Raw genomic sequence first — 11,312 nt, forward strand, 5'->3', positions numbered from 1 at the left:
CGGGAATGTTGCACCATGAAACTGTTGCCGTCCCCAATAACGCAGATCACTGCGCGGAATCTAGCTGCAAAAGAACTGCGACATCTAGCCTGTATACATGTCCGTCAACAACAGAAATCTCCACAAACTACATGTACAGCACCTCTGCGACAAGTTTTAATCACGAACAATAATGAAGATAATAAACATGACATTGGGTCCAAATATAGCAGGCAGTACCAAGCTGCAAAGTCATTATTGAGCCCATTATTTAATTCCTTAGTTGAGATTCCTTAATTGTTTACTTACTAAGATTTTCTGTTCTAATAGCCTACTCTTACCATAATAGCTGTTTTAAGGTAAATCCTAGTCTTGATTAATGTTGATTACTTGTTGGCTAGTTCCTCATTTCAAGCTTGAAGTCGATTTTATGTTATGTTTCTTTCTGTATCTATCAGATGTCACAAAGTATGTATGAGTCCTCTTTCAAGATAAACCGAAAACCGCATAATGTGTAGGCTTTGTGTCATGTTCCTGGTAAGATAAATGTACTAAAACAGGAGCAAGCACAATCCATTAATGTAGACGCATGAACAATATTTAGAATTATAGATGGTTTTACTGTAAGGCAGAGTCTAACTATCGGCCGAAGCTGTTTGAAGTTCAAGTGGACATCTTTGTATAGAAAGAAAGATTAGAAGAATAGAATGAATGTATGTGTTATTCTGTGCTGACAAAGTTTCACTGTGAAGGACTGTATGGGTCCTCTCCCTGCATGGGCTCCGACCGGTGGAATGGCGTTTAGAAGCTCGACATAGTCAGGCTAGTGATCTTTATTGCTTATTTGAACATAAAGGAAGCAATTGCTCAGAAACGAAGATGCATGAGAGGCCAGAAGCATTTGTGCTTTTTTGCTGGCCTCCTCCCAAAACTGAGAGGAACTGTTGTAACAGTAAGTATTACAATTACTGTTGTGATTATGACTTGATTTCGTAAATAAGCAAAGGAAATAAATCTTTCTTGTCTTTATGTTGAAGTTGAGCGGCATGTTTTAAAAACGTTTTCAGCGGTACAATTTCTTGTCCATCAGAAAAATATTGCGAATTAATTAGTGTACATCAGTTTTTTGTGCATATCGTTCGCCTTTTGATCTTATTAGTTTATTGTGAATATCGACAATAAAATAACGAACCTTTCCTGCATTAAAAGTTTTTGTCTTTTCTGCTGCATGATCATGAGCTAATATTATTGAGTTGATACCAGAGAACAAACATAGTATTTGAGCAGGTTTTGAGGGGGGGGGGCGCAAATTGGTTTTGTCTGTGTCGGTGCCCCGAGGTAGTATTTCCTTTTCCAATCTCAGCTTTCATAGCGATAGAATGTCAGTTGACGTCATGTCATACCCTCACGAAATGTAATCAGAGAAGCAATCTACAAACCTCAAGTTGTTTTTCACTTCGTGACAAATCAGTCTGTAGCTTTAATAGGGGAGTCAGAGAAAATGTCTTGAAGAAGAACACAAAGGGAAATTACATGTTGCCTGCGCTTTACTCCATATGCATGTCATTTTTTGTGGACCGAACTGGAGTGCCAGAGATTGAATCAGTGTGGACATAATGGTACATTGCCTTGACAATTTCTGTAGTTTTGGGTGGCAAAGAAATTATTGTGGGTAAATTTGAGCTCTTGTTAATGTTTGTAGGCTTTGTTGGGAAACGCTGGGGACCTTAGAGGCGAGACGCCCCGAACTTTCGATATTCTGCCAAACAAAGCAAACATGAAAGTAAGTGCAAGTTCTTTGCTCTTAACCTTAGGATTTCTGTGGACAGGGTGTTTTTGTCTGACGAATGAATGTGGCGTCCAGAAGTTTAAGTATTCCTCCACGGTATCAGTTGACTGTAGCGGACTGAGTCTCGTGACTGTACCCGATGATATACCGTCGAACACTGGACGACTTTCTATTGCGTTCAATCACATCAGAAACGTCACGTATTTGCCGCCACTGCCGCATTTGTACTCACTGGACCTGAGCTATAATTCCATTGAGAGTGTGTCCTGGATGTCTCTGCGGACTTTGCCGGCGTTGGCCACTCTTCTTCTACAAGGAAATCGACTGAAGTACGTTAAGCTCGAAAATGTCATCCCACATCTCCCGAAGCTATTATCTGTCAATCTAAGTTTAAACAAACTTGCATCAGTCTCTCAATTTGAGCTGGGGTTGCCACAGGTGACCGGATTGATTATCAACCATAATCCCTTTCACTGTGACTGTGACCTCTCCTGGCTGATTGTCAAAATGACGTGTTTACAAGCCTGTAAGGGGAGAGATGGACAGGCCTGTTGTTCCTCATGTTCAGCCTGTTTTATCAGTATGAGTCCAGGTGCACGTTTTGACTGCAACAGTCCAAGTCAACTTTATCAGCGCAAGTTGTCCACTGTGCCCATCCAGCTGACGGACTGTGGGACGACCCACCAAGCCAAAGCCAAACTGCCGAGCGTAGAAAATGGCACTTTTCTCATCAACGGCTCGGGAAACAACACCACACCGACTCAATCATTGAAGAAATTGAACACAAAAGAATCCTACGACAACGACAGCTCGGCAAGGATGCCGACAAGTTCTACATTGATCAGTCCTTTTAAATCATATACGACTGAATCCATAGAGATAACTAGAAACGCTGGGCATCAATTTCCAATTGTTAAGATGTATATCGTCATCATCCTCGTTGGAAGCTGCTTGACTTTGATGTTCATTTCTGGCCTTCATCATTATATGATCAAACGTGGTTTTTGAAAAAAAATGGGTTCGTCGTGCACGTGATCAGCACGTATTTTGATCTCCAACAGTGTCACCGTGGGCGCCATTGCGCTTCTGAAGGGCACTACAACAAATACACAAAGCCACGTACAAAACAAGGTTGACAGACTAAAATTTTACAGCTAGCCCGGTAAACGGCACACGCGTTCTGTTGTCACCTCTTTCACAAACGGTAATCAGTCAAGCATACAACATTTTACAAAACGCCCCCTGTACCCAACAAAACATATTGGTCCAGAGGAATACATTAATATGCTCATCATTTTACGCTCTGTTCACCCCAATAATGACTGAAAATACGCAAGAGTTTTTGTTTTCAAGTTGTAAATGCATGAAACCTCAGTGACAGCATTCAGCTCAACATGGGATACAACACGGATTCTACAGCTCCCTGTTGAAAGAAGTCAAAATAAATTAATTCGTAAAGAACTTTGTAATGGGTGTAAAAGGGTTCCAGTCCTTATATGTATATTCTTAACAACCGAGGGGTTGTATGGGAGTAAAGTTGTTGTTTTACCCAGCAAAACGCTGTCTCTCTGTTCTCGTTATAGAGCACACAAATTTAAAAAAATCAGGGGGCGTAAGAAGCAGATGTCCTGTCATACGTTCACGGACTGTAATCAGCCATTGACAGCGGGAGATTGTAAACCACTGGCTAGATGACACACCTGTCAAGCCACGTGGTCTCGCTGCATATGTATGGATACCACGTCGTCATGGCCACGAACGATATGCATGTATTCAGACGCTCGTGGCCTTATATTCAAATAGAGGACATTTAAATCCAAAGTCTCACAAGTTCATGTTCAATGCGATGATCAGGGACAGAGACGTACAGTTGTTGTTTTACCCAGCGAAACGTTGTCTCACTGTTCTCGCTGTACAAATAAGGGGTGTGCAAGGCACTGTGCTCTCCTAGGTCTAAAAGTTCAGAAACTTTATTGCGAATTTGTTGTGAGATTATGTTAATGTTTATGAGTTTGTAAGCTTTGTTGGCAAACGCTGCGGAACTTAGAGGCTCCGAACTTCGATATTCTGCCAAAGAAAACAAACATGAAAGTAAGTGCAAGTTATTTGCTCTTTACCTTAGGATTTCTGTGGACAGGGTGTTTTTGTCTGCCGGATAAATGTTATGTCCGGAAGTTAAAGTACTTCTCTACGTTGTCAATTGAGTGCCACAGGCTGAATCTCACGACGGTGCCCGATGATATACCGTCCAACGCGGAACGACTTGATATTGGGTTCAACGACATCAGTAATATCACGTGTCTGCCGTCACTGCCGAAACTGTACAAGCTGGACATAAGTTTCAATTCTGTTGAGAGTGTGTCCTGGATGTCTCTGCGGACTTTGCCGGCTTTAACCACTCTGCTCCTACAAGGAAATCGGCTAATGTACGTTAATCTTGACATCGTCATTGCGCATGTTCCAAAACTGAAAACTGTAAATCTAAGTATAAACAAACTTGCATCATTCTCTCAACACACGCTGGGATGGCCACAAGTGACGCAGGCAACAATCAACAATAACCCCTTTCACTGTGACTGTGACCTCTCCTGGCTGATTGTCAAGATGGCGTGTTTACAAGCCTGTAAGAGCAGAGATCGGCAGGAATGTTGTTCCTCATGTTCGGCCTGTTTTATTAGCATGGTACCAAGGGGACGTTATGACTGTAAAAGTCCAATTCAACTGCATGAGCGCCATTTGTCCACTGTGGCCACCCAGCTGACAGACTGTGGGACGACCCACCAAGCCAAAGCCAAACTGCCAAGCGTAGAAAACGACACTTTTCTCATCAATGACTCGGGAAACAACACCACACCGACTAAAACATGGAGGAAAGTAAACACAACAGAATCCTACGAGAACAACAGCTCGGCAAGGATTCCAATAAGTGCCCACCAGACCAGCGCTTATACATCTCCCACTAAAGCTATGGACACGAAGAGAGAAAAAAATAGTGGGTATACAATTATCCACATTGCCATTTTCCTGACTGAAGCATGTCTAACTGTAGGTTTTGTCGTCTGCCTCGTACGACTGATGATGAAGAAAAACCTGTGCTGCAATCGCCGGGATAATGCCGACATTGACGTAGATCATCATACCATTCACTTACATCAGACTGTACCGCCAATAGAAAACACTTGTTACCAAGGAAATGCCACAGGAGGTTCAAACCATAGGCAAACAGGTACACCTCTAATTACGCTACCGATACAAACATCCATGCAACAGTGCACCGGTACCTCCACGCAAGACTCGACGAACGGACATTCAGTTGTCTCGAGTGAAGACCAGGTACGACAATCAATGTTAAACTCCGCAAACCAAGGCAACTCTGCAGGAGGGTCCAGTTTGGATGACGAAACTCTTACCGCTTCAAATAACTGCGCAGAAACTAGCTGCAAAAGAACCGCGACATCTAAAGTGTATACATGCACGGTACTGACAGAAGACTCTTTACAATACACGTGCAACACCTCTGTAGAAGGTTTGAATCATGATGATAATGACGTTATCTCGGGTGAAAACCAGATTAGACAATCACTAGCAAACTCTGTCAACCACTCTGTGGGAGTGTTGAATAACGCGTACGAAACTGTTGCCGTCTCGAATGACACAGGGCAGTGCGTGGACTCTAGCTGCGAAGGAACTGCAACATCTAGCCTGTATAACTGTACGGTACCGACAGTAAGCTCTGCAAACTGGATGTACAGCACTTCTGCAGAAGGTTTGAACCAAGAACAATAATGGGGATAATGAACATGGCATGGAATCTGAATACAGCAGGCAGTGTCAAGCTACAACTGCATCATTCAGCCCGTATGTTAAAGTTATTTCCTTAGTTGATCTTCTGTCTTTGCTTGCTTACGGTGATTTACTCCGGTCTACTCTGCTACTCTGATTGATATTGTGCCAATTTATGTTTGAGTAAAGACCCTTCTAGGTTGTTACTTGGTTTGGTTATATTCAAATCTCTGTTAGCGATGCAATTGTTGATTACCTGTTATTGATGCTAGTTTGATATGAAGCCTATTGCCTGTTTATGTCAAATAGTTTACTTATTTATCACAATTATGTTGGGGTCATCCCCCGAGATACACTGTAAGCTGCCCATGATAGGCTTTATGCCATGTTCCTGGTAAAATATGAAAAGCACAAGGCACTGATTTAGATGCTAATTTGTAAAGACAGTTTTGCCGTAAGGCAAATGTAATTGTCGGCCGAAGCTGCCTAAGTTGTACGTGGACGTCTTTGTATTGAAATAAAAGTGAAAGAAAGAAAGAAAGAAGATTAAAAAATAGGATGTTGTATATGTGTTAGTCTGATCTGACAAACTCTCACTGGCTATGGCTGTATGGAGCCCCTCCCTGCTAAGGCCTGGTCAGTGGAAGGGCTCCTAGAAGTGAAATATATTCAGGCCAATACTGGTTATTGCCGTTTTATTGTTTATTTATACATAAAGGAAAGAAATCACTTAGTAACAAGAATACAGTATATAAAAAGAACATGCACAGGAGGCCAGAAACACCTTGTGACTTTTCGTCGGCCTCCTCCAAACTGAGAGGATAAGGATGATAACAATTACTGTTGATTACCACATTCATGCATAAGCAAAGAAAATTAGCAAACATAATGAGTCTTTATGTGTTGAAATTGCACTGCGTGTTATGAAGACATTTTGTACAGTAAACAACTCCTTGTTCTACTAAATATTTAAGTAGACGTACTAGACAAAGGTTGAAAGATTGTTAATTGATTTGCAGAATATTGGCATTTGTGTATATCGTTGATTTGAAATGGTTGACAATAAGACACGATTCTTGTCTGTCAGATTATAACAATTGGAATTTTGATCCTCTGATTACTAGTTGAATGTGAATATCAACATTAGATTAATAAATTCTGCACAGATCCTGCAATAACCAGTGTTTTTGTCCTTTCTGCTTCCTAGAACGTATGCTACATGAGAGAAATTTGTTACTTATTTATTTATTTATTCAATTGTCTATCAATATTGGATAAATATGGTTAGTCCCTTCAGCTGTATTGGGCTGATTTCCAAGGGAGCCCATAACAGGTTAACAGAATACAATATCACAGATAATACAAGTGAAATCAAATATAATGGTACGAAATTATACAAAGTACATCTACAATGACAAGGGTTTGCTATGATTATTTTAAAAATGAACCATAGTGGGAAGAGAAACAAAACCAAATCTTCCGATTGAGTTGATGTCAAAATTGAGACAGTATTTGTGTAGGTTTTCAGTGGGGGGGGGGGGTCTGGGCTTTGTCTGTGTCTGTGGCCTAAGGCAGGATCTCCCTTTTCAGTCTCAGTTTTCATAGCAATAGGATCGTAACATACCCTCACGTCATGCAATCAGAGAACCAATTTACAGAACCCATGTTGTTTTTCACTTGGTGACAAATTGGTCTGTCGGTTTTTAGGATTTCCTTTTTCAATTTCAGCTTTCAAGCAAAAAGATGACAGTTCACGTCGTGTCATACTCTCACGTCATATAATCAGAGAACCAATCTGCAAAACACTTTGGTGACAAATTGGTCTTTAGGTTAGAGAGGTGAGATTGCATCATATAGACGATTGCATGTTGCCCGTGCTTTACTCCATATGCATATCTGCCAAGACTGTCAAGCATTAGACTAGAGTGGGCGTACTGGTATATTGCCTTCACAACTTCTGTAGTCAAGTATTTTGGGGTGCAAAATGTCATCAAATTCAATTTTTGCCACCAAAATTCAAATTTGCTGGGTACTACCCAAAAGCTGCTGTACGAAAAACGACAAACATGTTAGAGTTGAACAGTCTAAAATTCCAAATACCTTGTGTTGGAAATTGCTGTTTAACTTTTTACAGAATGTTAGAAAAGGTTCAGATTCTGTCTCTCTTTAAGAGAAGTATGTCAAAATTGTGGAGGATATGTTTTCAGCAATCGTGGATGGCGCAAATTACGCAAAACTGCTCCAAACACACTTCACTATTTGGGTTATCAGGCGGCAGGACCGCATTACCGCTACCGCGGATTGATACCAGGAAGTCTTCGCCGGCCGCCCGACCGCCCGACCAACATTGCCTATACCACATAAAAGCACTGATTAACTGTTTTTCAGGGTTAAGGGATAAGATGACATACATCTTTCACGCTAGTCAATAAATGAAGGCCAAAACTGAGGAGAAACAATCATGATTCACTTCTTATTTTCGGGACCTACTTTGTATTCGGAAGCCCTGGTACCTGTCCTTGGTACTGAAAGTGAAACACCATCACGTAAATCAACCAAGCTACTTTGCCAATCCACAGCCGCCCTGTAGAGTCATACAGCTTAACAAGTCTCCTGATTTGCAACTTTATAATTTCCCACTTTCATGCCGATTTAATCATCATCATTACGACCAGGTACTGCTTAGAAAACCTTGTGTTTTATAATATGCAAGTTTTGCTGCACTGGTCTGAAGAAAGGTCTTACTTGCTTGGTCATACTCCGAAAGCAGGTGCTAAACAGAGCCGTGTTACAAGTTCTGTTTTTTATCTGACCAATATTTGATGCCACATAGAAAATTTGTAGCGTAGTAGATTGAAGTTTGACCTTGTTTGACGCTCTCAAATGGGGGAGGGGGGCTGTTCCAGTTGCCTTGGAGTCGTTCAGTACATGTAAAATGTTAGAACACGCTTCGCGGAGAACGCCAAGATTCCGTTGTTCTAAGATCGGGTCGTTATTTTTTCTACGTCCCTGCTTGATATTTGAACTCGATTTTGATTCAGGGGACAGCTTCGTTTTGCTTGATCTCGCATGAAGTCTTCCTTTGAAATATCCAAAATTTTGGTCAACTTGATAGTGAACTTCCGATAGTGCTACTGAGTCATTTCTTCCCGGTTGATGGCCTAATTAAGGGAGCGGTTTTCTCAGCCAATCTACCCCAAAATGTTTCCAAAGCTGCAAGGATTGTGAAAAGGTAAGTGCGGGTATCAGAAGTTTTGAACATGCTAGAAAGTTAAAAGATCAATGCCAACTTTTTGTCAACAACTTTTAGTTAGTGGAGTTATTCACAAGTACAGCTAAACTGACTCCCTTTTTATGTTTTCTTTATGTGTGCTGATGTAGAAATCTTGATGAAACCACCTCGCCTTGGTCGGATACCCAAGAAGATGGGCCTTGTGTGCCCTTATGTATCACACAATGGAGATGTCAGACTCTTACAGGTGTGTTCATTTTGGAAATATTGTCTTTATTGTAACTTACCATGAATTTGTGCAATATGTATGTTTTTCAGTTCCTTACAATATGTTACATTTTTCACATAAGGCTGTTAGGTTCCAGCTTTCATGGCAAGAGATATTTTCCACTGATCATAAAACTTTTTCCAGTACATTCTACTAGTTGAGTAGTTACAACATGTTCAGACGTCATCTCATACCCACACGTACTGTAATCACAGAACCAATCTTCAAACCTCCTGTTTTTCTTTTACTTCAAGACAAATTTTCTCTTCAAGACAAATCATATCAACCTGAAATCAGCAGAAAACTATGCTATCCCAGATTGATCCATACTAATCCCATCCTACGTCATGCCTGTAGGCAGGATTTTATTGTCTGGGGGCCACTTATGCATTACATGACCATGTTTTTCATGTATATGACTATTGGCCGAGACAGAAAAGACAACCATTGTAACCATTGATTTTGTTTTTATGATGATTTGCCTTGGCAGTCATGTTTGTTCTTACGTTCTCAATTTTCAAAAGAGTTTCCTTTATGTCACTAACACTGGGAGTTCCCCTTGAAAGTTACTGACAATGCTCTGACTGAAGGGTACAAGTTCTATGAAGTCAGTCACAGACAAGTTTCACACACTATATCATAGTATCATGTATGTCACAAAGTTATAGATGTTTGAAATTAACTACTAGACTTCAAAAAGACTTCATCCATAATTGTCAGTTAAATTGGCATGTGTAGCTGAAGATGATGTTGTGTATCTAAGATATGATGTTTGATACCGTAGACAAAATAAGAATTTCCTAATCTGTATCACATTTCCAGGAGTTTTGCGGTGCCTGAGTGTAGGATGTTCTGTTCTCAATCTGACAATGTCAATTCTAAGCAGAACTGAAGTGGATGCAAGTGGAGGAGCAATGCTGAGATGTGCAGAGACTGGCATTCTCTCCACTCAGAATCTCCTGCCATCAAATATAACAGGTATATACAGGCACTGAAATTCTGTTCATGGTTTTACCTAAATTGAAAAACATCTCTTCAAAAAGGCCAGTTTGAAGAACAACTTTTTTTCAAAGACCCACACCTCCTAAATGTACAAAAATCCTGGAATTATCACTCATCATCATCTAAGGTAATGTTCATTCTTGAAGGAGGAACCCCTTCCTTGACTGGCTCCAGTTTCGTCTTGGTCTTTTAGGGCCGACAAGATTGTCTTTCCACTTCATGCTTGGTCACCATGTTTAGTTCCATCCTCCCTGTGCACTTAATGCCAGGGTCACTCTTATTTGGCCTGCCTAGCTGTTTATTGCTTTGTTTATGTCAATGATGATATCCACTGTCACTCAAATTGCCAGTGATTACATTTATGGATGTAAGATTCAATCAGAATAGTTTTATGGCCCCTAAAACCCATCCTAATAGTCCGTTTACCTCTCATTGTCAACAGGAAATCCAGGACCTGTTGAGTTTTGGGAAGATTGTGATCTGAGAGCTGCTCTGCAGATTCCTAAGACTGACCCCTCGAGGAACCCAGTAAAGGTCAACGGTATGGTCACATTTATTTGAAACCTGAAACATTCTTCAGTTGGAACTATTGTCTTATGCTGTGTTAATGATAAATGGGCATACAACATGTAACCTGTATCATATGATTGCAAAAAACTACAATACAGGAGGTTTTCATGTTACATTACTTGTGGTAAACTCATATTTTGTATCTGACATTTTGAAATGTCTCATTATGCACAGCTACTGGTCAAGGTGTGGATTAATGATGTCGTCTGTCAAAAAAAAAAAAAAAAACTTCCACAACTGATGTAACTCCAGGAAGTATGTTTGGACCACCCACCTGCTTACTTTAGACTACTGAAGATTGCTGCAAGTATTCAACGTACACGTAACAGTCATGTAACATTTGATACAGTATCTGTGGTAGGAAGTTTCCTCTTCTTCCTTCCTGCATGACTTCTTGCATAGATGGTGTGAAATGATTGACACTTTTGGATTCCCACATCAAATGTGGAAATTCAGTTCTTTAAGAAAAATCTCAGGGAAGACTTCATGACATTATAAGCTTCAGACGAGAAAAGAACTTGAAATGTGATAATGCACTAAGTCTTACATGTAGTAGGTTAGATGTTTGCAAATACTCCTTCCTGCCAGTTTTAGGAAGTGACCATCTTTTATAAGTTAGTTGAGGTACCTACCTACACATGCAAATGACAAGGTTTACCTCATTAATTTTTACACACCTTACCTGTTTT

At 40.5% G+C, this 11,312-nt stretch overlaps 1 protein-coding gene across 1 annotated transcript in view; it reads left to right on the forward strand.

The window, feature by feature from the left end:
- Positions 1-10,047, forward strand: part of LOC136420555 (zinc finger protein 91-like) — a 41,012-nt gene extending 30,965 nt beyond the window's left edge. Inside the window, exons 3-4 of the transcript XR_010753251.1 lie at positions 8,933-9,030; positions 9,874-10,047. The gene's annotated coding sequence lies outside the window, so the exon portion shown is untranslated. The remainder of the gene's footprint in view (positions 1-8,932; positions 9,031-9,873) is intronic.
- The last annotated feature ends 1,265 nt before the right edge of the window (positions 10,048-11,312 follow it).

This window comes from Branchiostoma lanceolatum, chromosome 15 (assembly GCF_035083965.1).
Source record: "Branchiostoma lanceolatum isolate klBraLanc5 chromosome 15, klBraLanc5.hap2, whole genome shotgun sequence".
Classification (NCBI taxonomy): domain Eukaryota; kingdom Metazoa; phylum Chordata; class Leptocardii; order Amphioxiformes; family Branchiostomatidae; genus Branchiostoma; species Branchiostoma lanceolatum.